This window comes from Dasypus novemcinctus, chromosome 9 (genome assembly GCF_030445035.2).
Source record: "Dasypus novemcinctus isolate mDasNov1 chromosome 9, mDasNov1.1.hap2, whole genome shotgun sequence".
Classification (NCBI taxonomy): Eukaryota; Metazoa; Chordata; class Mammalia; order Cingulata; family Dasypodidae; genus Dasypus; species Dasypus novemcinctus.
Genome location: NC_080681.1, coordinates 6,969,787 through 6,991,208, shown reverse-complemented (window position 1 = coordinate 6,991,208; position 21,422 = coordinate 6,969,787). Strand labels below are relative to the sequence as shown.

Below are 21,422 nucleotides of genomic sequence, written 5' to 3'. Positions count from 1 at the left end.
CACCAGGTGTGGTGAGAATGAACTGATTTGCTTTATCAGAGCACTGAGAACAGCATCTGACCCGCAGGAAGCCCTCAGTGACGATTTGCTCTCATGCGACTGTCCAGGAGGTCAAGCTGTCCTTTTCCCGGGGTCCACTGGGGACCTAGGGACAGGGCACTTATCCTTGGGGTGGTGAGGGTTGGAAGAAGGGAGGGCTGGTGCACTGTCACCGCAGGAATGGATTCCCACTGTTGCGGCGTCCTGGAAGGCAGCCTGGATGCCTGGCGGGCCCCACACAGGGCGCAGGGGCTGGAGGGTGGGGTGGGACGTGGCTGCAAATATAACGCCCCCCCGCCTCCTGCCAGAACCTGCCTCTCCCCAGCTCTCCCTGCAGCTCTGCGTTCTCTCCTTAAAGGTCAGCAGAGCCAAGCGGCCCCTCTAGAATTTGCCTCTGGTGATAAGGCCAGCAGACAGAGGCTCTAAAAATAAACTTTAATAAGATTTTAAGTAAACCCTTTCCACAACAATTCACATCAGGATTCTTTCTTCTTTCCTGCAGCAGTGCGACCTACAGAAGAGCCCATTCCCCCTGAGCAGGAAATGTCAAAGGCTTCCAGAGAGGAGAGAACTCGGAGAAGACTCCCCGCCCCCCCCCCCCCCCAGCCTGCTCCCCGCCTTCCGGGCCCGAACTGCCAGCGGGACCTGCAGCCCGGCGTGCGCGGCCCCCGCCAGCCCACCCGAGGGAGCGCCCGCACTCGGGGCCCCGCAGCCCTGCTGGAGGGCTTCTGTCCCCGAGGCCAGTGGGAGCCGGGCTGGTGTCTGTCTGACAGACCACTCTTCCCCAGGATGTGGCTCCCAGAGGTGTGGGGGGGCTGAGCCTGCCTAAGGGGGGGCGGGCAGCACAGTGGTCTAGCCTGTGGCACGCCCGGCACACGGCGCAGTGTCTCCCAGCCTGCGACGCCGGCGGCCCGGGGACACGCGCAGCCAGCACGCTGCAGCCAGCAAAGTCCGAAGAGCTCAGGGGGCTGGGGTCACGGCCGGCTCTTCCGCAGAGGGGGGGAGGCTGCGGGGAGTGGGGGAAGGGGAGAGAGGGGCGAGGAGGGAGCGGAGGGGGCGGCCAGGGGCGCGGGGAGGCCAACGAGGGCGGCACGCAGCGAGGGGGGCCGCGGGCAGCGCAGGCCTCCAGAGCTCGTCCGCGGATGGCCCCGGCCGCCGTCGCTGCCCAGGCCCCCCTGGCCCCCGCCCCGGCCCCGGCCCCGGCCCGGGCCCCGGCCCCGGGGAGAGACACAGGAGCAGCGGGCGGGGCCCTCGGCGCAACCTGGGTGGGAGGAGGAGGAAGGCTTCCGGGCTGGCTGCCTGCCGCCCCGGGGCTGGCACGGCCCGGCTCCCCATGCCCGGAGCGCGCGCGCCCAGCTCACCGCCCCTTGCCCGGAGCGCGCGTGCCCGGGTCCCCTCCTGCTTTGGAGCGCGTGCCCGGCCCCCCTCCCCTGCCCCGGAGCGCGCGGGCCCGGCTCCCCTCCTGCTTTAGAGCACGGGCCCAGCTCCCCCCATCTGCTCCGGAGCGCGCGGGCCCGGCTCCCCTCCTGCTTTAGAGCGCGGGCCCGGCTCCCCTCCTGCTTTAGAGCGCGGGCCCGGCTCCCCTCTGGCTGTGGACCGCGTGCCCGACTACCCCCCTGCCCCGGAGCGCGCGGGCCCGGCTCCCCTCACCTGCTTTGGAGCGCGTGCCCGGCTCCCCCCCACCCCCTGCTTTAGAGCGCGGACTCCCCTCTTCCCTGGAGCGCGCGGACCCCGCTCCCCTCCTGCTTTAGAGCGCGGGCCCAGCTCCCCCCACCTGCTCCGGAGCGCGTGTGCCCGGCACCCCTCCCGCTTTAGAGCGCGGGCCCGGGTCCCCTCCAGCTGTGGGGCGCGTGCCTGGCTCCTTCCCCCCCACCCCCCGCCCCCGACCCGGAGCGCGCGGGCCCGACTCCCCGGTGCTTTGGAGCGAGTGCCCGGCACGCCCTGCTGCGCGGCCCCTGCGGCTGCCCGCCCGGGCTCGGCCTCTGCCTTCCCCCTGCTGCAGGCCCCCCCACTTCCAGTGAGTGGGGTCGGCTTCCCCTCGCTGGGCCGGCGGGAACGAGATGGTGAGCGCTCCCCTGCGCCCGGGTAGGGCTGAGGACGGAGGAGCCGCTGCCCCTGGTAACTAGTTTACGGGCCTGTCACTGCGGCCACCGCCGGCCCCAGGCAAAGAGCCAGCCTGAGAAGGGAGGACGGGAACCCCAGCGCCCGGCGGCCCTCGAGGAGGGCCTCGCTCACCCCCTGCCGAGGGCGGAGGGGGCGCCCTCCAGCCCTCTTTCCTTCCCCGCAGCGGCGTTGAGCATCACCTACCCTCCAAGTACTTCATATGTTTGGCCTCACTTAATCCACAATCACCCCGTAAATTAGCTAGTAACAGCCCCGTTTTGGATGGGGAAAACCACAATTCAGCGGGTTAAATAAGTTGCTCCCTGGCACCCTGCCTGAGGGGAAGAGCTGGGATCCGAACCCGGGTCTCCCTGACGTTTGCGCCGTTGTCCTATACACGGGCAGCCCCTCGGGACTCCTTTCTTTGGAGTCCCAACATTTCCAGTTTCCTCCTCACCCCCTCTACCCATCATCTCCATTATAACATGTTCTCTGAGAAGGATATGGAATTAGTTCACACTAAGATTTCAGTGCCTGATAACGCTTGGAGAGCCCCATGCGTCCCGCCCCGTCCTCCCCCCCCCCAGATTTACCTTTTAAAAAAAGAGATTTAGTTAGTTATTTGTTTATTTCCCCCTTCCCCTCCAGCCCACCCTGCTGTTTTTGCTGTCTGTGTTGTCTTCCCATTTTCTCTTCACTAGGATTCAGTCCTGGAGACCTTTGATGAGGAAAGAGATTCCCTGTCGACTGTGCCACCTCAGTTCCTGGTTTCTGCTGTATTTCACCTTGGCTCTCCCTTGTCTCTCTTTTGATGTGTCATCATCTTGCTGCGTGACTCCCTTGCGTGGGGCACTGGCTCACCATGCAGCACTCGCGCAGGTGCTGGCTTCCAGCGCAGGCACGCTTTCTCCTCTTCTTTTTCACCAGGAGGCCCCAGGGATTGAACCCAGGTCCTCCTGTATGGTAGGCGGAGGCTCTGTTACTTGAGCCACATCTACTTCCCTAGATTTACTTTACAGTGGGAGCCTAGCAGGGCGTTCTAAGGGAATTGATTCAGGTCACAGGCAGGGATGGGGGCAGTATTGTGGGCATGGGCACGGCAAACCCTGCGGCTGCCCCCTTAGTGCACAGACAAGGCCCATCCTGGAGGTGCGGTCAGGGAAAGGGGAGTGGCCTAACCTGTAGCCAGAACCTATTATATGACAGCGATACTGCCCCCCACTCCTTACACCCACTGTCCTCGTCCCCCTTTATCCCTCACGGCTCTCCATGACGTAGTTGCTATACTGCCCATCTCACACAGGAGGAGCCAGGGCTCTTCTTAGAGATTAAACAGCTTGCCCAAGGTCATGTTACTGACTTGTTAGTAAGTGCCTGAGTTGGGATTCAAATCCATTTGTTCAATCATTCATTAAGTGTAGTTTCTTTTGTCTTATTGTGTGTTTCTCTTAAGAATCTTATTAAATTTCTTTTTATATCAATGTTACCAATTACTTCGCTAACACAAAATGTTAATACAATAACTCTGCTGTGGTTCATGGTTGCTCGGCCCCCTTCTTTTTGTTCATTTCTCGGTGTTGTGGGATTTGGGATGATGCCCACTCTGCTTGAGGCTAAAGGAATGTAGCTATCATGGGATAGAGGAATAGACCTATTTTGCTTGCAGTTGAAGATACTCCTTGCTTTTGGTTTGGCTGGGGCTGGTCCACCATCATGGTTTTGTTAGCTATCCAGGGCAAGCCCGAGGAACTGGAGAGCAGGAGTTGGCCACGTGTCTACTGGGTTTCATGGCTCCGCTGGCATAGGAACAATCCAAGGACTTTAAGTCTCTGAAAAATATACTTAACAAATTGAAAATATAGGGTCAAAGAAAAGGAGTAGAGGAATCATGTTTAGGGGATTTACAAATGAGTATAACTATGTTATGTTAGGGAAATAGCTTTTCATATGTTAGGGAAATTGCTTTTCATATGTTCCCAGAGAGACTGCTGATGGGTTCCTGATTTCATTAGGTCTTTTGGCTTGCCTTTGGTGTCCAGACCTCCCTAGGGCCCTCAGAAGCACTTTTGTTTGAGGTTTCGTTTGCTCTGGCAGTTAGTGAAGTCTAGCTGAGACCTGTATAAGTGTGACCTTCAGAATGATCTCCTGGCTCACTTTGAAATCTCTTAGCCATAAAACTCTATTTTATTTAATATTCCCCTTTCTGGTCAAGGTCTTTCTCCAAATGCATCACTAATTAATGCTTGGTAAGTATTCCTCAGTGCCAGGGAGGCTCATCCCTGGGAGTCATGTTCCACTGCAGGGGGAAGATAGTGAGTTAGGTGCAGAGTTTGACTTAGAGAGAGCTCTTATTTGAGTAACAAGGAGGTTTTCTGGAGGTAACTCTTAGTCATTAATTAGAATTAGGCTTGGGTTCATTATTACAGGAATAAGGTTTATAAGTTTATAAGCATTAAGCTCACAGGTTTGGCTTATTAGTCTGTTTTCTTTTATTAGGCAACACTTATATATTCCAGAGCTTTTGGCCATCTTATTTCAGAAAGTAGCTGGACTTTCCTGGGGGGAAGGGGGATAGTTTAATATTTTGTTAGCTACTATGTGGGTCTCAATCCAGAAAACATTATCTATGGCAATATGGACACATTTATTTCCCATAGAAGTATGTAGTATATAACATTCAAGAATGTTCAAAAGGCCTTGTCTATTGACAAGGTGACTGTGTCTCACCTTTACCTTCTTACCAGGGTTATGTTAATTGACAGGTAGAAACATAATTTATATTCTTTTGCCTTGCATCTCGTGTAAAATTCTTCTTTTTTCTCTGTTTTTTTCTCCTGAAGATAAAGTTTTGACTTGCAGCTGACTGCATATACTTTCAGAAAAGCCTCAGCAAAATAGTATAACTGACAAGGAAATTTGGTTGTTTCTGGGGTGTATAACATTTTTCTAAGAATAAAAAATACAGCATTCTCATACCCCACCACCACCACCATTTTTGACAACTGACATCAGTGTGGTACTTTTGTTATAACTGATACAAGAATGTTAATATATTACTGTTAACTATAGTCCGAAGGCATAATTTTAAAAAGCCTCTCTGTTAATTTTGCTGCATGCAGAGATATGGAGATGAGACATAATCCTTCTTCTCCCTCTCACAGCTGTGTCCCAGGGGGGGCAAACAGACATGGAAACAAAGCATTATAGGAAGGTGTTGCCCTGGTCTGACATACTGTGTGGGGTACTGGGGGTGGGCTACAAACGCTGATTCCACCTCCAGCTCTATCTAGGGACAGGCGGTGAGGAAGAGGGAGGGGCAGAGGGACAGGCAGAAAAGAAAGCCCTGAACAAACCTCAGGGGCCAGGTGCTTTCCTCTCTTCCTTCCTCCTTGTTGTCTCCGGACACACTGTGGCATGGGGGGGGGGGTGAATGGGGGGAGCAGAGAGCCCTTTTATGGCCACGTGGCTTCGGAAAGGCCCTCTTTAAATGTCCCTTCACTCCCCTGCTCTGAGCCACCTGACTTCACTGCAGCATTCTGAGGCTTATTAGATCATTCCATAGGGCCTTTTGTGCCTTGGTATATTCGGGCAACCTAAATGTTTTTCTTTGCTCTCTCATTCAGCAGAGGATGGTTTTAAAAATATGCTCGAACTTGAAGAACAAGGATGAAAAAAAAAGTGTGAGCCTGAGGTGAAAATGGAAAATAGATTAAACCCAAAGCATTTTCAAGGTGTCTTTTTCTGCAGCTCTGCTTGCATGCTTCAAAAGCAGAATTCAAATATAAGGCAGAAGGAGATTTCTCTGATGCAGCATTTACCTAAGAAACACATTAAGAAAAAGAGGCTGTGATTCTGAACGTGTCCTTATTATACTGCACTAAAAATCTCCCTTGGGCTCGGGGGAGGTTTAAATTAGCAGAGAGAGGAGGAAATAAAATCTCCCTTTTCAGAATGCAAATCTCTCCCAGACCTTGAAAATTCCACCCAGGAAATGGCCACACTGTGTTCAGAAGCAGACAAAGCCCTAATTGTGCGAGGGCTCCACCCTCTCATACCTTCATTACAATCCACCAGCCCCTCCTATATCCTTTTGACAAGTCTCAGCAGTGCCCTTGGCACTTCATCACAGGTTTGAGCACAGTTTACAAGGAGACTTTCAGGGGTTGTGCCTTTTGCACTAGAAATGGCTGCAGGCCACTTAATTCACTTGAGAAATAAAACCAAGTGGGAATAGCACAATATGTCAAGCATTTCCACAAGCCCATACTATGCATGTGAGTTTTTGCATATATTTTCTGCTATAGCTATCAGATATTTGCATGTTAAACTGCCTAGCATTTCACATACAGGGTGAGTGCTATTAGCACAGGGTTCTGGCTCCCTATGGCTGCATAATGAACTACTCTGAATGCCATGGCTTTAAACGCCTGCTTCCCCATGGGTCCTGACAGTGGATGAGGAACTTGGGCTGGGCTCAGCAGGGCGGTTCTCTTGCTCTAAGTGGCATTGACGGAGCCGCTCCGTGGCAAGGCTGGTGCAGAGGGTCCAAGACAGTTTTACTCTCACACCTGGTAGCTGGGCAGGGATGGCTATCGGGGTGGACTCCCTGGTCTCCACATAGACTCAGGGCCTCTCCACACTGAGTAGTCAGATTTTTTACATGATGGTGCAAGACTGTAAGCACAAGTATTGCAGAAGACATAAAGCCAAAATGGTCAGTCCCATTAGAGGCCTTTTTTGGAGTCCCAACAATCCTAATGTTCTCCTTGCCCTTCTTCTCCCCACCTCATCTCTAATCCAGCCTCAGATATCGATTCGCTGTGCCCAGAACTGGCCCAGCATTGCTTCTCCTGCAGTGGCAGGCCAGCCCAGAATCAAGGGGAGGAGAAATAGGTTCCACTTTTCCATGGGAGGGAGAGCTAACAAACTGTGGTCAACTGGAATCCACTGTACCTGGTATCAAAAGAGTTTATGTTTAGACATATTTTCCCAAGGATAGAGTCACAGGCTCTGAGATATAGAAGGGCTCTCAGAGAATCTCTATTTCAACACCCTGATCCTCCAGGCAAAGCTCTGAGAGGTCAAACCTGGGCCAGCAAGTGCACAGCCAGGTCTTATCCGACTGATTAGATATACCCTGAATGCTAACTCAGTTTACCCAGAAGGAAGGAATGCAAGGCAGAGTAAGATGCAGTTCTCAACGTCAAAGAGTTTACAGTTAGCATCAAGAAATAACTTCAATGAAGGTAAAAGAAGAATTGCAGGGAGTGGATGTGGCTCAAGAAGTTAAGTGCCTGCCTCCCACACGGGAGGTCCCAGGTTCAGTTTCTGGTGCATCCTAAAGAAAATAAACAACAAGCAAGTCAACGAGCAAACAATGAGCAAAAACAAACGAGCAGACAATGAGCAAAAAACAAGCAAGCAAAAACAAAAAGCAAACAATGAGCTCAGGGGAGCGATGTGGCTCAGTGGTTGAGCGCCTCCCGCATATGAGGTCCCAAGTTCAAACCCAGCTCCCAGTGCTTCAAAAATAAAAAATAATAATAAAAAAAAAGAATAACAAAGTGCCATGAATCCCCTACAGGGATAAAGCTAATCTGGCTAGGGAGTTTAGGAAGGGATTTCTGGAAGACCAGGATTTTATGGGTTAAGGGTGCATGAAACGTTTGGCTGGTGACAGTGGAGCAGATAGGGTGCTTGAGCTGGAGCACATCATGAGTAAAGGGAGAGAGACAGGCTAGCCTGGAAGGTGCATGGGACAAAACAGGGAGAGAGAAACCTGGGGGGTCTCTGTGTGGGGGGTCTTGGATGTCAGAATAAACAGCAAAAACTTTCAGAACTTTACTTCTGTATCACCCCCACTCTCTCACCTCATCACCATGGAGACCTGGGATGCACATTGTCCATCAGATACATCAGCTGTATGTACAAATTCAGCAAGCAGCCTGTGGTCCCAAGGTTCTTTACAGCTAGCTCAACAGCACGAGCAGGATTCGCTTTCTTCTTACTTATTTATTTTTAGGAGGCACCAGGGATTGAACCCAGGACCTCGTACATGGGAAGCAGGTGCTCAACCACCGAGCTACACCCACCCCTGGAATTAGCTTTTTGTTCTACACCAGTTGTTCTCAACACTGACTGAACAGGGATTAAAAATTATGCCAATATCTGAGCTCTACCCCAGGGCAACTGAACTAGATTCTTTGGGAGGTCCTGGGGTTTTGAAAATACATATATTATAAATAAAGACCAAAAAAACACATATATTATTTTTATTTCTTTGATTCCCTAGATCAGGGGTCCTTAACCAGGGGTCCCTTCTTGGGGGTCCATGGGATGATTTCAGGGGGTCCGTGAGCTTGAATTGAAAAAAAATCATCTTATTATCTTCTTTTCTCTGACCTCCCCTGTTGAGTGTCCTAAAACTATCTGCCACTCCATTCTGAGAAGGGGTCATGGTTTCCACCTGACTGCCAAAGGGGTTCATGGAAGAAAAAAAGTTTGAGAACCCCTGCCCTGGGTGATTTTACTCTGCCATCGAGGTTGAGAAGGACTAGGCTAGAGCAGCGGCTCTCACACCTTAGAGCCCGTCAGAATTGCCTGGAGCGTTTAGCAAGATCCACGCATTGCTGGGCCCCACCCCCAGGGTTTCTGAATTAGCAGATCTTGGGGGGCACGTGGGGATGCACTTGTCTATCAAGCTCCCAGGTGGTGCTGCTGGTGCCGGGGGTCCCCTCCGGAAACACCGCGCTGGCCAATTGCCCTAGCTAGTGACTCGTCAGCTGGCTGACTCCACCTCTGCAACGTCCAGCACTGCCGCGCGCCTGCCTGCGGTGGCTTGTGTCCACAACGCCCTGCTGGTCCAGGGACCCAGAGCAGGGCATGGCCCGGCGGCTCGCTGGGTACGCAGGCCCTGAGGCCCTGCTGACGGTGATGGTCCCAGATCCCTGGAGGTGGAGGAGTGAACAAACCAGGGGCGGGGGTGACCCCAGCTGCAGCGGGGTTGATGCTGTTGCAGTGACTAAGGCTCATTGCAGAGCTCCGCCCCAGGCCGTGTTTCCTTCCCCAGGTAGCCCCTGAGTTTTGACAGACCCCCAGATGGACAGAGGCGCCTCGGAGAGGCATCTGTCACGGATGCGCTCCCCAGGGGCTTTACTTTTTTAGGAGGTAGAGTGACCCGATTTTCTCTAGGTTCCTGACGGTGCTGCAGGAATGAATTTCAAGAGCTTGTCGGGTGAGTTAGGCTAGTAATTTATTGAATTAGGGAGGGAAGAGAAATGGGAGAAAATAACAGATCAAGGGTCCCAGGTAGAGAGGAAGAGGCTGAGGAGGGGTGAAGAGGGCGGATTTACCAACTGCAGTTCCCCACTGCAGATTATAAATGCCCAGGTTTACTTGCGCGGCGACCATGGCAGGGGGAAAACGGTGAGAGCAGGGCACAGAGGGCAGGACAGGCACTGGGACAGGGCGAAGACAAGAGAGTGCAAGAGAAAGCAAGAAGCCTTCGCGCTTGCTTTTTGAACCATTGTTCTGCCCCTTGCTAATGGCATGGGAGGGGAGCCCACTGTTTGCGGTTTGATTGATTACCCTACCAATCAATCCCCCAGGAGGGTCCAGTGATCAAGTCCTTGGGCAATATCCGGGGCTTCTCCTGCCTTCCGGAGGAAGTCTTTGGTCTGGATAGCAGATTCTTGTGGGGGTCCTTCAGCAGCCATCTTGGGGGTATCCATGTCCACATGGGCTCTGCCAGGTTCCAGATCCATCTGTGGGTTCCCATTCTCACTAGCCTGCTTCAGTACCAGGTACTGAACCCAGGACCTCGTACTTGGGAAGCAGGCGCTCAACCACTGAGCTACACCCGCTCCCCAGTGAGAGTTGGTTTTTTAAATTGTTTGCTTGTTTGCTTTTAGGAGGGACTGGGGATCAAGCCCAGGACCTTGTGTGTGGGTAGCAGGCTCAACCACTTGAGCTACATCTGCTCCCCTCCACCCCCATCTAATTCCTAAACTGTGTATCTGGATAACAGCAGATAGTTAACAAAATACACCTTTTTTCCCCCTAACCTTTTGTAAATTCTGAATCATTTTTCTGTATCTAGTTCTCTATCTACTAAGAAATGTTGAAATGCCCCAAATTCAAGCACAAGTGAAAGGACACAAATGCTAGTAGCTTCATTACCGGTAATGCCTCCTACTTTACATTTCTTTACCTCACTCCCCCACCCCCTCCGCTGCATTGCCCTGGGCCGGGTTCACAGCTTTTGGCCCAGTTCCAGCTAGGGTGAAGCTGCTATTTTAAATTCAGGTGTTGATTACCACCTCACACTGCTCAGCTACCTGCTCAAAACCCAAAGTCACCAGTTGGCTCTCAGTTTCTTGCCTAAGGGGATTTTTACAGTAGAGTTAATGACCCATTCGGCTGCTGTGCTTTTACCCAATAGGTCTGGAATTCGCCTTATTTGCATGCAACTTGCTCTAAACCAACTATAGCTCTGCACCGGTTCCAAGGTTCCAAGACGGGTAAACCAGATGAAAGGCTTCCTAAGCCTTCCATGCTCCATCACCCCTTGACTTAGCTTCTGTCCAAATAGCTCGGCTGAAGCCCCACACCAAATCTCTCCTCTCAGTGGAGAGATGTAGCAGGGGATCACACCACCGCCCTGTCTCCCTTGCCAATCACACGATCTGCTAGATTGTTCCAAAACCTGAAGTGCGGCTGTTCACAGAAAAGAGAAAGATTACAGGGGAGGTCACGTCAGGTCTCTCAGCTTGGGCAGGCGGGTATGAAATGTCACGCTGGCAAGGCTCCAAGCAAGATCATTCCTCCTGGAAATTCTTGCCATTTTCACAGCACGTGGCATTTTTTTTTCAGTTTTCAACAAAGGAACACCATTGTCTAGGGATGAGAAAACGCTTTGGCTCACGTGAAAGAAGAACGTCACATCACTGCCAATGAAAGAGTGAAGTCGCCTGAAAGAAGAATCCATTTTCTCGTCTAGACACAGGTGACTGTACTGTGGCGAGACGCAACCACGGACATGAGCCTTGTCTGGCACTCAGGTTGTTTTAACCGTGTGTTGTCGAGGCAGGTAAGTGTGAGGAAAAGAGGGAAGAGGAGGCCCGGTGGGGGCCTGGCGGAGAGCACGGCCACGAGACCCCACGAGCAGTAGAGGGGAACCCCCTGCTACTAAGAAAGCCGGAAAGACCCTGCTGATGTTACTGGATTTTGTCTAGGCTCTTGGCTGTGCTGCAGAAATGAATTTCAAGAGCAGGTCGGGTGAGTTAGGCCAGGAATTTATTCAGGCAGCGAGGGAGGAGAAATGGGAGACAATAACAGAGCAGAGGGCCCAAGCAGAGAGGAAGGGAGTGAAAAATGAAAGCGGGCTGATGTGCAAGCTGCAGGTCCCCATCTCAGGTTGTGAAGCCCCAGGTTTACTTACGTGGCCACGTGGCAGAGGGCAGGAACGGGGCCAGGGGGAGAGGCGAGAGCGAGAGCGCGGCTGCCCTGTGCCTGCCTGTGAACTGTCAGTCATTCAGCCCCTTTGCTAACGGCAGGGGAGGGGCTCCGGCGCTGGCTGTTTGATTGGTTACCCCACCCGTCAGTCCCCACGGGGCTCTAGTGATCAAGTCCTTGGGAACATCCAGGGCTTCTCCTGGCTTCTGGAGGAAGTCTTTGCTCTGAATGGCAGAATCCTGGGGGTGGGGTCCTCCAGCAGCCATCCTGGGGGTTGCTGGTGTCCACGTGGACTCTGCCAGGTTCCAGATCCATCTATTGATTCCCTATCTTACTAGCCTGCTTCACGGAGACCCCGGCCACGAGGTCCCATTTGGATCTCTTTCTGGGTCAAGGGGAAGCCCCAGATACCTCCAAACAACAAACAACAGGCCTCCCCATCGGGCCCCTGAGAGCTGACGGGTGCAACAACCAATCAGAACCGCAACAGCTGGGCCCGCCCCATAGGAAGGGGAGGAGGAAGGTCTAAAAAGCCTAACCGGGTACCCCACCTGTGCGTCTTACCCTACAGCACGCCCACAACCCTTGTCTCAGGTGGTGTATTATCTCATGTCTCCTTTTCTTGTGTCCTTAAATTCTTCTACGCCACGGAAGCCGAGAACCTGGAAGCGCAGAGCCCAGAGCACTCTGCTAACATTATCTCATCGCCGGAAAGGAGAGGGTGGACTCTGCTGAGTAGAGTTCTTTGTAGGTGTGTACCTGTGTGGCCAGGTTTAAGGAAAAACAATATATAGAAGTCTGTGGTTGTGAGCTTCATCAATCAGGGAGCAATTATCTGCGTGACCCCCCCCCAAAAAAAAATAATCGCTGCAGGTTTCTGAAATAGCGAGGACTCCAGGGCTTGGAGAATGAAAGAGAAGGTAGAGAGCCCTGCTGGCCAGCCTCTCAGGATGACAGTGACTCCGGGGGGGGGTAACAGTCTACAGACAGTTTCTTGTCTTGGAAAATATAGAACAATGACCTGCAAATACAGAGTTGCCTGAGCTCTGTGGGACTATCGCTAACCTAACTCATAAGAAACTAAGGTATAACTCAGTTGTCACTTTGTTGGTTTACTGTGAGAATACCCCTTTCCATTAAATAATTCAACAAATGTTTATTGAGTGCTTATTAGGCTTTCAAATCTGCTTTCATGGTGCACACATTCTAGTTGGGGAGACAGATGATAAACAGCTCAAGTACTATGGCTCAAGTATAATTGGGGGGAATCTGTAGCATGGGCAGAAAACATTGTACTTGTAACCTAGCAAGTACCTTAGAATCGGCATAAAGTTTCTATAGAAAAACACATAGTCCTGCCAAGTTTAATATTAATGAGTCCTTTTACTTCTCTTCCTTTGTAAAGAAGATGTCTCTTTTCTTATAACCATGAAAGCACCAGGTGCAATATGTACGTATGTATGTATGTATGTTTGCATTTGAGGTACCAGAGCTGGGAATTGAACCCTGGACTTGGTATGTGGGAAGCCAGAACTCAACCACTGAGCCACGTCGGCTCCCCTGAGTTGGTTTTTTCATTTGTTTGCTTGTTGTTTGTTTTCAGGAGGCACGGGAACCGAACCTGGGACCTTCCCTGTGGGAGCAGGCGTTCAATCGCTTGAGCCACATGGACTCCCCATAATATGTATTTAAATTTCTTTTTTTCTAGGAGGTCCCAGGTATTGAACCTGGAATCTCACACATACAGGTATTCAACCACTGAGCTATACCCTCTCCTTTGTATTTGAAATGATAACCAGAAAAGGAAAAAAAAAAATCTTAACCAGAGCAGAGAACTAGAAAAACGCCCCAAGCCCTTCAAAGAAATCTTGAGTCCATGATTAATTGCCTTTGTTTCAAACCTGTAGAAAAGCTGTAAGAAAATCCCTTAACTGGGACACACTTTGAGATCGATTAGCTCTCTTGTCCTTCCCAGCCTGGTTGGGCAACGAGCCCGTGGACCATCGGTCTCCTTCAGTGCATGGTGGGTAGTCATGTGTGAGGGGGAAAATGAGGTAGGGCAGCAAAGAGCACTAGGGCAGGGGCGAGGGAAGGGGCGTTGCTGTTTCATCTAGGGATGTCAGGGAAAGGTTTTCTGATAAGGAGACAGCTGAGCAGTTACCTGGAGGAGCTAGACACATAGATACCTGAAAGGGGGTACACCTAAGTCACTGCAAATATAAAGACAGAGCTCCATGTGCTCGGGAAGAGCAAGAGGCCAGGGTAGCTGCAGAAAAGTATGTGCGGGTGTGTGTGTGTGAGAGAGAGAGAGAGAGAATGAGGAAGCTGATGAAGTCAGAGAAGTATCCAGGGGCCAGATCTCTTGCAGGATTTTGTAAAGAATTTAGCTTTTGCTTTTTGTGAGCTGAGGAGTGACAATCTGATTTACATTTTAATGGGCTCCCTCTGGCTTGTTGGAAATAGATGGGGAGAAGGGAAGACGCAGGGACACCAGTTAAGATGCTTTTGTAATAAAGGAGGCGGGAAGCGAGAGCGGCTTGGACCAGGCGTGGTAGCAGTAGACAGAATCTGGATTTTTTTTTTTTTTAAAGAGCTACCAGGGCTTGAACCCGGGGCCTGTACACGGGAAGCAGGTGTTCACTTTTGAGCTACATCTGCTCCCCAATGAGAGCTGGTTTTTCCCTTTGTTTGTTTTTAGGAGGTGCCAGGGATCAAACCCGGGACATGTACGGAGGAAGCAGACGCTCCACCCCTGAGCTCCAACCGCTCCTCTGGAGCTGCTTTGAAGGTAGACCAGTCAGATCTGCTGCTGGTTTGACCGTGGCATGTGAGAGAAAGGCCACTGACTCCAAGGTCTTTGGCCTGAACTGGAAGAACAGAGACTCCATTTGCTGAGCATAGGAAGAAAGTCTCGGAGTGTGTGTATGTGTGTGTTTGCACGGATGTGTGTGCCTGCGCGCTGCAGTGCTTCTGGAGAGCCCCGAGGAGCTCAGAATGAGCCGCGCTGATCTCGAGAGGCCCATTGAGTGGCTGGAGGTAGCAGGTGGGCCATGGACGACGTGTGTCTTGAGTTATTTGCAAGGTCTAGGTGGAGATGGAAATTAGAAAGGCACAGCCTGTCGGTGGCCTTTATTTAAAGCCCCAGCAGATGAGATTACCTAAAGAGAGCCGGCTGAGCTCTAGCAGCCTCCGACATTTATAGTTCAGAGAGATGAAGAAGGCCCAGCAGAGGCTGAGAAGGAACAGCTGGAGAGCGCTGGGCCAGAGGCCATCAACGGGGTTTCAAGAAAGAAAAAAATCACAAACTGTCAGATGCTGCAAAGGGTTGAGTAAAATGACAATTGGGAATTGACACCTGGATTTGGGAAGCAGGATGTCATTGTTAACCTCGGACAGGAGCCGTTTCAGCTTCAGTGGAGAGGTGGGAACAAAAGCCTGCCTGGACCGGATTCCAGAACAAAGGGAAGGAAGACAGCGTCTTTAGAGCACTCCAGAGCTTTTCTGTAAAGGGAAGCAGAGAATTGAGATAATGACTGATGAGGGGTTGGGGTCAAGGGAAATTGTTTGGCTTGGTGTGGTGCTTTTTGTTTTGTTTCAGGTTGGAAGGTAGTCAGGCCTGTTTGCTGGTGGAAATGACTTAGGAGAAGGCAGTGATGCATTGGGGACTTTCTCCGGGCGTGCCAATGTCAAATGTCTGGTCTCAGCTTAATCCTTTGTTTCAGGGTCGGGCCCACCACCTTGGACCTCACAGGCACAGGCTCTGAGCAGGTCAGGGGCACCCTGCGCCCCCACCCCGCCCCAGCCAAACAACCCGCAGGCAGGTGCAAAAGAGCAAATTATCTAACACCCCATTTAATCCTTCACTCCTTTCTGAAATCCACAGCTCATTTCAACTTTCCTCTTAATATTACAACTTTCGTGCTCTTCCCCCTTCGCAGCGATCCTCCTTCCTCAGCGAGGTGGGCATGCTCCGTTCATCCTCGCGTTGAGCCCTCATAGGCCCCCGTGTTAATCGGGTTCTCTGGGGAAACAGCCGGGAGGAGGGATCTGTAACTAGCACCAGGTCTTATAAAATTGTCCCACGCGACTGGGGCTGCATGAGGTGAAAGTCCACAGGGCAGGCTTCGAACCAGGGACTCTGATAAAGTCCTCGAGGAGATGCCCATTAGCTGGCTGGCCGAAGCAGGGGTGGGAATCCTCACTTCTTTACGCCTTCAGCTGATGGGATGAGACCTCACTCCTTGCTGAAGGCCATCTCCTCAGTTGATTGTAGATGCAGTCAGCCACAGATGCAATCAACACTCTCGAAGATTTAAGTCCACGAGTGTCTCCACTGTAGGATTAGACCAGTGCTTGCCTGACCAAATAACTGGATGCCTTTACCTGGCCAAGTGGATGCAGGAGCCTCACCATCGCGGCCCCTGACTCGAGTTCCCTTCCCCAGGAGAGCCACTGCATGGTGCACGGAAGCAAACAGCTGGTCAGATTTGGCCCGCAGGCAGGAGTTTATTGACCCCTGGTCGAAAGCCCTGAAGAAGGGCCACTTCCTGTTTCCAATGCGGGATGAACCTCGATGTTCTATAAGCACTTCTTGGTCTCTTAAAAGTCACTGGGGTGCGCAGTACCCCAACAGTTGGAGCACCCCGTTCCCCCAGTACGCGCGCACCCACGCACTCACGCGGGCTGCTGTCTAACCCCCAGCTGTCGTTCTGGACAGCGGGCTGTAAGGTGGGCGTCCTGTGGGTTGCCATGGTAAATGCAGATCCACTGTTAGAAAGATTGCTGCTTATAGGTAAGAGAGAGGAGCTGTGAAGACAGTCAGTTCCTCAAGGTTTATTTCTCTTTCCACCTCCTTCACCCACTCTTACCCCAGTCCAGAGACCGGGGAACAAGGAAAAGTCATCCAGAAAGGCTTTCCAATGTGAGCCTTTCTTCCTCTTGAATTTTCACTTTTTTTTTCTTTTTTCTTTTCCTCATTCTTTTTTTTTTTAAGTTTTTAATGCATGTTCATGTATTGGGCTCTTTCACACACTTTAGCCCATTTATTCCTCACAAATAAAGTATAATTCACCTCACTGAGGGAACTAAAGTTCAGAGAACTTGGGTGATTTGTTTACTGGCTCAGCCCAGCCTCACGCCCAGGTCTCTTTATCTGATGCTCGTGTGTCGTTTGTTCATTTACTCAGAAAACACGTTTTGAGCGCACTGCATGTCGACAATCAATTGGTCATAAACGTTTGGGCTTCTTTTTGGATTCCTCATTCTGTCCCATTGGCTTACAATGTCTTTCCTCCTGCCAGTACCACAGTTCTGATTACTGGGGCTTTGTAGTAAGTTTTGAAATCAGGAAGTGTGAGTCAAGCTCTGTGCTTGAGAAGTATCAAGGCTAATGAAACGGCTCTTGCTCAGGGTGGGACAGCGGTAATCAAGCCTGCATGTCCACTGAACGCCCAGAGAGAGCTCTTCAAGGACCAGCGGGCCAATAAAACAAAATAAAATACAAAAAAAAAAAAAAGGACCAGCGGGCCCCAGTGTTTGTTTATAAGCATACTTTTAAATTTTTTAAAAGATAGGTAGATTACATAAATGTTACATAAAATGTGTAGGGGATTCCCATATGCCTGCTCCCTAGCCCTCCCACGCTTTCCCACATTAACAACAGCCTTCATTAGTGAGGTGCATTTGTTACAATGGATGAACACGTTTTGGAGCATTGCCACTAAGCATGGAATATAGTTTACCTTGTAGTTTTCACTCTCTCCCGCACAATTTTGTATGTTGTGATAAGATACATAATGGCCTGTATCTGTTGTTGCAATGCCGTTTGGACAACTCCAAGTCCCCAAAATGCCCCCATATCACACCTCTTCTTCCCTCTCCCTGCCCTCAGCACCTCCAGTGGCCACGGCCTCCACATCCCTGACATGATTTCTTCCAATGCTAGAATCACAGTAAGTCTGTAGCAGAGTACAGGAAGTCCAGCCTAGTCCTTCATTCATTCCCCAAGGCTGAGGATTCTGGGACGGCGATGCCCTCTGCACTGCTCACGGACAGGCGGGCCCAGGTTTTGATGGACTAAACCCGGATGTTTGGGTGGGACAAACCCCAGGCCAAGCACCCTGCTCCAGCCCCTGCCTGCTCCGACCCAGCAGCAGGCCTGGGAAAGCCAGCTCCAAACTTCCGAGCACGCCCCCTTGATGCAGCTGGGTGAATGGTCAATTCTAGAATGGGATTTAGCGTCAGGGTCACTTGGGGGCCCCAAGGGAAACTCCAGGCCCTCCTGACCACACTGGAACCTCATTCCGGAGGTGGAATTCCCACTCAAGGTCTCTCATGCAAGGGGGAATGTGGGAGGGTGACGTGATAGTTTTAAAAAGCCTGGGATTTGAAGTTCGAGGATCCCTTACTCTTCAGTGTATGTGACCTTGAGTGAGCCGCTTAGCCTCTTTGATCTTCCATTTCCTCATCTGAACAATGGGGGCAATATATCCTGTCCCACGTAGCCCCTTGGGTGCAAAAATTCCCAGGCTGGGCGCGTGAGCATGTGAAGGTCAAGTTGACCGAGATTTTGGAATTACCTTCCGAGAAAATGCAGGGCGTCCTAAAGCATCAGGTGCTCGGGCAGAGCCCACGTTTGCTTCCTGCACAGCCAGTGTTCCACAGGAGCTTACCCTGCCGCTGCCTTTTACTTAAAGGAGCAGGAAAGGACAATTCTATCGAGGTTGTTTAGAATGCCATAGAGCCCGGTCTCCCAAGGTATGTTGTCCACAGGTGCAACTGGGGAGGGAGGCAGTTTCTCTCCTTTGTGTAAGCTTGCAGTGTATCCTCTGTTTTCCAGGGGAATCCCTCTCTGCTGCCCTCCCTTCAGGATTTTAGTTGGTGTCACCATCAGGTAAGTTCCACCCGCCCCACGTGCTCTAAAGGAGCGGCTCTCCCGCCTGCCGCCTCGATCCCCCACCCCCCTGGGTGCGGACACGTGTCTGAGCCGGGAGTTCAGCAATTTTCTTTCTAGATAGGAGCTTTCTCTTCGTTTCCATGCTTTTTTACCTCAGACACAGTTTTTATTTAATACTTAGATTTTTAAGAGCTGGTTCCTGCAACTGGGCTTTGGATTTATTTATTTTGCCTCTGATGAACCGGTTTTCTGGTGGAAAGCATTAAGTCCCCGCCTGCTCTGGGATTTACAGCCTGGCGCCTCTAGGGTCACAAAGCTTTTCCACTAAAGGTCCCTCTCCTCTGCCAGGACTTATTGCTAGACTCACTGTTTGCCCAGAAGCTGCTGTCTGCGGCATCTTCTGGGAAATGAAATGTATGTGTCCTGGCACAGATGGGGTGACGTCGCCGAAGCACCGTTGACATCACTGAGCGGCAGAAAGCCTGGGCTCCAGTGTCCCCTGGACGCTACGGAGTGGGTTTACATCCACATACCCACCTCTTCCTTGCCCTCCGCCCCCTGCCTTCCCACCCACCCACCCACCGCGTGCATGCACGGCGTATTGTATAATTAGTGGACGTACTCTCAAGAATTCACACACACACACCCTTAAAATGAGGGCTGGGGGACTGGGGTCACCAGGGGAGGAGGGGTGGGCGGGAGGGAGATGGGTGCCCAGCCTCCGCGTGGGGGGCGCCGCGCCGAGGGCGCCAGCTGTGCCTGCCCTTGCAGCAGGTGTAGCTTGCACGGCACCCGAAGGGACCGTGTGGCACCCAGTTTGCGGTTGCCGGTTGACGGGTGAGTTGACTGAGGTTCGGAGGTTCAGGGCTTAGCTGGTCCCTGGCAGAGCTGGGCGTTGGGCCCTCTGCCCCCACGGCCGCCTGGTGCCGCTTACCCGTTGGTACGCACGTCCTGATGAGGGGTGAACGCAGCTCTCGGCTCCAGCCCCAAACCACACCTGCCGCACACACACGTTGCCCCCTCTCTAAGGCTGGCCTGGGGTGGGCTGACAATGCTCAGGCAGCAATTTACTGGGCGTGCTTAGCCGCTGCCCACTTTTTTGCCCTCTAGCCAGGTTTCTCCCACCACCTCATTATTTTCTCAAAGGAGTGTGGCTGCTGTCCCCGTTTTCTCGTCTCCTCTTTGCCTGTTGCCCGTCGGCGCTCTCCTCTCCTGCACTGGTCAGCCACCTCCTCCCTGTCCAGGGGCAGCGCTGGCTCCATGGCCAGCCTCAGGGACAAGGGGCCTCTCGAGTCCGAGAGAGCCTGCGCTTGGGGGCCTGCTGTACTACTCCCTTGTTGCTCTGAGGAGATTTTGAGCAAGAGATCCCGCCTTTTCATTTCACACTGGGCCACCTGCTTAGCGGCCAGTCCTGCTGGGACCTTCTAAAGGCGTGACACAGCGTGACTTCTGTAACAGACACCTCCTCTGTCTAGCCAACGCCCATTTTCCCTCCTCCCCTCTACCTAGCTCCCCAGTTTTTTCATCCAACATCGGGGGGGCCCTTGATCTCAGGGAGAAGCCCTTCCTCAACCGCAGAAATTGAATGCGATCAATTACAGTGCTGGGACCTCAGGGCTTTGGATCAGGAATTGATGGGAGGGTGACCCCAGGACCTGGGTCTCACCAAAGAGATGAGAGTCACAGCTTCTTCAGGGAAGCTCCACCTTCCTGAGGAAAACGGACACTCAGTGGTTTTGCTCTTTAACCTTTCCCTCTCCTGCTGTACAGGTAGATGCAGTACCTGGAGGGTACAAAAGGAGGATATGCACATTCTGCGAGCAGCAGAGAGAAAGAGAAAGAAGCTGGGTCTGGTGGAGCCACTGCCCAGTCTTAGACTGCCTCCCTCTGAGTTTCCAGCCATGCATCAAACCACAACAACATCAGGAAAAAACCCCAGGGAAGCAGATTGAGCTCCCACCTACCACGCAGGAGGTCCTGGATTCGGTTCTCTGTCTCCTGGGGAAGATGAGCAAGACAGCAAGCTGGCTGACGGGCTAACACAATAAGATGACGCAACAAGGAGACACAAAGAGAAAAGACCATGAGAGATGCAACAAAGCAGGGAGCAGAGGTGGCTCAAGTGATTGAGCGCCTCTCCCCCCATGGGAGATCCCAGGTTTGGTTCCCAGTGCCTCCTAAAGAGAAGACGTGTGCACAATGAATGGACAAATGTTGCAGACCGCGAGCGCAAACAATGAGGGATGGGGAATAAATAAATAAATCTTTAAAAATAAAACAACCCTTGTTGATTTATTTGTTATTTGCTTATTTTTTGCATTAAAAGACAGAGACTTCTTCTCTTGTGGTTCTGGAGGCTACAAGCCTGAAGTCGAGGTGTCAGCAGGGCTGTGCCCCATCTGAAGCCTGCAGGGGAGACGCCATCCGTGCCTCCTCCTAGCTGCTGGCGGCTCCCGGCATTCGTTGCTGTCCTTTGCACTTGCAGCCGCTTCACACCACGCTCTGTCTCTGTAGCCACAGGGCCCTCTTCCCTGGGCGTCTTGTGTGTCCACGTCCTCTCTTTTTCTTAAAAGGGTGCCAATCACTGGATTTAGGGTCAACCCGAGTCTGGTATGATCTCACCTTGACTACATACATCTGCGAGGCACCGTTTTCAAACAAGGCCACCCGCTGAGGTTCTGCCCCCACCTACCCAGGGTGATCCCCTGGACTTCCTTGCAGGACTTCATATTGACTTTCTTAATTAAAAAGTCAACACATCAGGGAGCAGGTGTGGCTCAAGCAGTTGAGCGCCTGCTTCCCACACAGGAGGCCCCCAGTTCGATTCCCAGTGCCTCCTAAAAACAAAACGAAACAACACCAAGCAAACAAACAAACAAAAAAACCAGCTCAGGGAACTGATGTAGCTCCGTGGTTGAGCACCAGCTTCCCA

At 52.0% G+C, this 21,422-nt stretch overlaps 1 long non-coding RNA gene across 2 annotated transcripts; it reads left to right on the top strand.

The window, feature by feature from the left end:
• The first annotated feature begins 1,449 nt into the window (after nt 1-1,449).
• LOC111760510 (uncharacterized) lies at nt 1,450-20,735 on the top strand. 2 transcript variants are annotated; one of them, XR_011649591.1, is made up of 7 exons: nt 1,450-2,102; nt 2,844-3,040; nt 11,014-12,346; nt 13,304-13,342; nt 14,294-18,351; nt 18,434-18,487; nt 20,261-20,735. It is a non-coding gene; the product is annotated as an uncharacterized lncRNA (long non-coding RNA). The 2 variants fall into 2 exon arrangements; XR_011649592.1 differs by lacking the exon at nt 2,844-3,040 and having other exon boundaries at nt 11,014-13,342; nt 14,294-14,383; nt 15,318-15,416.
• The last annotated feature ends 687 nt before the right edge of the window (nt 20,736-21,422 follow it).